We start from the raw sequence: 3,720 nt of genomic DNA, 5'->3' as shown, positions 1-3,720 counted from the left end.
GATTCTGCATCATTTACTCATTTTTGTAAACCCTAGGTTACTAGTTTTCTACAAATAGGACCTTTTGCTATTGTATTTTAGACACGGGATCATACTTTTCATCTTGGAACTTGTATGTTCACGCTTTGGGAGGCTGGCCATTCGGCCATGCCTAGACCTTTTGTTCTTATGTATTTTCAACGGTAGAGTTTCTACACACTATAGATTAAGGTGTAGAGCTCTGCTGTTCCTCATGAATTAATGCAAAGTACTATTGTTTTTCTATTCAATTCACGCCTACTTCTTCTCTAAGATATACACTTGTTCTTCAACCTGACGAATGTGATGATCCGTGACACTCATCACCATTCTCACCTATGAACGCGTGCCTGACAACCACTTCCGTTCTACATGCAAACAAGCTTGAATGTATATCTCTTGGGTTTCTAATCTAAGATTGGAACCTTCGTGGTATAGGCTAGAATTATTGGCAGCCATTCCTGAGATCCGGAAAGTCTAAACCTTGTCTGTGGTATTCCGAGTAGGATCTGGAAAGGGATGACTGTGACAAGTTTCAAACTTGCGAGTGTTGGGCGTAGTGACAGACGCAAAAGGATCAACAGTGATGTAGCCATTGACAACAATGATGCTCAACATAAAGCTTGCCATGGAAAGAAGTATGAATGATTGGAAGAAGGCAATAGGAAAGCAGAAGTTCAGAAGGAATAAAGCATCTTCATACGCTTATCTGATATTCCTACCAATGAATTACATAAGTATCTCTATCTTTATTTTATGTTTTATTCATCTTTTAATTATCAATTCTCCATAACCATTTGAATCCGCCTGACTGAGATTTACAAGATGACTATAGCTTACTTCAAGCCGACAATCTCCGTGGGATCGACCCTTACTCACGTAAGGTTTATTACTTGGACGACCCAGTGCACTTGCTGGTTAGTTGTGTGGAGTTGTGATAAAGAGTTGAGATTACAATTGTGCGTACCAAGTTGTTGGCGCCATTGATGATCACAATTTCGTGCACCAAGTTTTTTGCGTCGTTGCTAGAGATTGTTCGAGTTTGGATAACTGACGGTTCATCTTGTTGCTCAGATTATGTAATTTTATTTTATGTTTAAGATTTTTACCTTTTAATTTTCGAAAAATTTCAAAAAAAAATGTATTTCTATTTTGTTCTTCAGAGTTTTTAAGAATGAATTCTAGAGTTTCATGATGATTTGTTGAAGTCTGGCTGGCTGAGAAGCCATGTCTAATCTTTTGGACCGAGGTTTCAACTTATCATCACAAGGGCTTGTTGATTTCTATCAATCTTGCTGTTGAACGTAATGATTTGCTAAAGCTTGGCTGGCCATTGGCCATGTCTAGTGTTTTGGACTGAAGCTTTCACTGAAAGCTTGGCTGACTAGTAAGCCATGTCTAATTCCTGGACCGGAGTTTTAGACTAACATTGCATGATTCCTGGAATTCTCATTAAGAATTTTGAAGTCCTTTTTCTCTTTTTCCATATAATTTTCGAAAAATCACAAAAAAATTTATAAAATCATAAAAACAAAAAATATTTTATGTTTCTTGTTTAAGTCAAGTGTCAATTTTTAAGCTTGGTGTCAGTTGCATGTCTTTATTCTTCTTGCATTTTTCAAATATATGCATTATGTTCTTCATTGATCTTCAAGTTGTTCTTGATGATTTCAGTGATCTGATCTTTAATTTCTCTTATTTTGTGTCTTTTGTTGTTTCTTACATACATTTTCAAATTGTTATAGTCCTTAGTACACAAACTTCTAAGTTTGGTGTCTTGCATGCATTGTTTATTTGATCTTAGTTGCATTTTTTATTGTTTCTCATCATTAAAAATTCAAAAAAAAATTTTAAAATTGTGTCTTTTCAAGTCAATAACACAGAGAATTGAAGATTCAGAACATTCAGCAGAGAAATTACACAGAAAAAACTGGGCGTTCAAAACGCCCAGTGAAGAAGGAAAACTGGAGTTTAAACGCCAGCCAGGGTGCCTGGCTGGGCGTTAAACACCCAAAAAGGTAGCATTTTGGGTGTTAAACGCCAGAATGGATGCCATTCTGGGCGTTTAACGCCAGGAGGACATTAGAGGGAAGATTTTGTTTTTAATTCAAATCTTTTTCAAGTTTTCATAATTTTTCAAAATCAATTTTTTTTCAAATCATATTTTTTCAATCATATCTTTTCAAAATCAATTTCTTTTCAATTTTTTTTATTTATTACTATTTTCGAAAATCCTTGCTACAATTAGTGATTTAATTCAAAATTTTCAAGTTGTTACTTGCCTATTAAGAAAGGATCAAAAGTTTTAATTCTAGAATCATATCTTTTAATTTCTTGTTGGTCAAGTAATCAACTTTAATTTTAAAAACTTTCTTCTTTTAAATTTGATTCTCAATCATATCTTCTCAATCATGTCTTTTCAATCACATCTTTTTCAAAATTAAGTTTCAATCATATCTTTTTTATTTCTAATTTCAAAATCTTTTTCAAAAATCACTTAATTTCTTTCCCAATCTTAGTTTTCGAAAATCATTTACCAGATTTTCAAAATTTCTCTTAATTATTTCAAAATCTTTTTACTTTATTTTCGAAAATTCTTCCCCTCTTCTCACATCCTTCTATTTATAGACTAACACTCCTCCTCAATGTACAATTCGAAATCTATCCCTCTTGATAAGTTCGAATTCTTTCTTTTCTACCTTCTCCTTCTATTCTTCTTTACCTCTGACACCTCAAGGAATCTTTATACTGTGACATAGAGGATTCCATATTTTCTTCTCCTCTCTTTCAATATGAGCAGGAGCAAGGACAAGGGCATTCTTGTTGAAGCTGATCCTGAACCTGAAAGGACCTTGAAGAGAAAGCTCAGAGAAGCTAAAGTACAACTCTCTATAGAGGACCTAACAGAACTTTTCAAACAAGAAGAAGCCATGGCAGCCGAAAACAACAACAATGCTAACAATGCAAGGAAGGTGCTTGGTGACTTTACTGCACCTACTCCTGACTTCTATGGGAGAAGCATCTCAATCCCTGCCATTGGAACAATCAACTTTGAGCTTAAGCCTCAATTAGTTTCTCTAATGCAACAGAATTGCAAGTTTCATGGACTTCCATTAGAAGATTCTCATCAATTCTTAGCTGAATTCTTGCAAATCTGTGACACTGTCAAGACTAATGGGGTTGATCCCGAGGCCTATAGACTTATGCTTTTTCCCTTTGCTGTAAGAGACAGAGCTAGAACATGGTTGGATTCACAACCTAAAGAAAGCCTGAACTCTTGGGAAAAGCTAGTTAATGCCTTCTTGGCAAAATTCTTTCCACCTAAAAAATTGAGCAAGCTTAGAGTGAAAGTCCAAACCTTCAGACAGAAGGAAGGTGAATCCCTCTATGAAGCCTGGGAAAGATACAAGCAATTGATCAGAAGGTGTCCTTCTGACATGCTTTCAGAATGGAGCATCATAGGTATTTTCTATGATGGTCTATCTGAATTGTCCAAGATGTCATTGGACAGCTCTGCTGGAGGATCTCTTCATCTGAAGAAGATGCCTACAGAAGCTCAGGAACTCATTAAAATGGTTGCAAATAACCAATTCATGTACACTTCTGAAAGGAATCCTGTGAATAATGGGACAAATCAGAAGAAAGGAGTTCTTGAGATTGATACTCTGAATGCCATATTGGCTCAGAACAAAATATTGACTC

At 35.4% G+C, this 3,720-nt stretch overlaps 1 non-coding gene across 1 annotated transcript; it reads right to left on the bottom strand.

The window, feature by feature from the left end:
* Nucleotides 1-3,353: 3,353 nt before the first annotated feature.
* LOC112768384 (small nucleolar RNA R71) lies at nucleotides 3,354-3,461 on the bottom strand. Its single transcript, XR_003185819.1, has one exon. It is a non-coding gene; the product is annotated as a small nucleolar RNA R71 (small nucleolar RNA).
* Nucleotides 3,462-3,720: the final 259 nt, after the last annotated feature.

The sequence above is a fragment of the Arachis hypogaea genome, chromosome 17, assembly GCF_003086295.3.
Source record: "Arachis hypogaea cultivar Tifrunner chromosome 17, arahy.Tifrunner.gnm2.J5K5, whole genome shotgun sequence".
Classification (NCBI taxonomy): domain Eukaryota; kingdom Viridiplantae; phylum Streptophyta; class Magnoliopsida; order Fabales; family Fabaceae; genus Arachis; species Arachis hypogaea.
The sequence above is the reverse complement of the archived record's forward strand: the minus strand, read 5'-3'. Positions and strand labels throughout refer to the sequence as shown.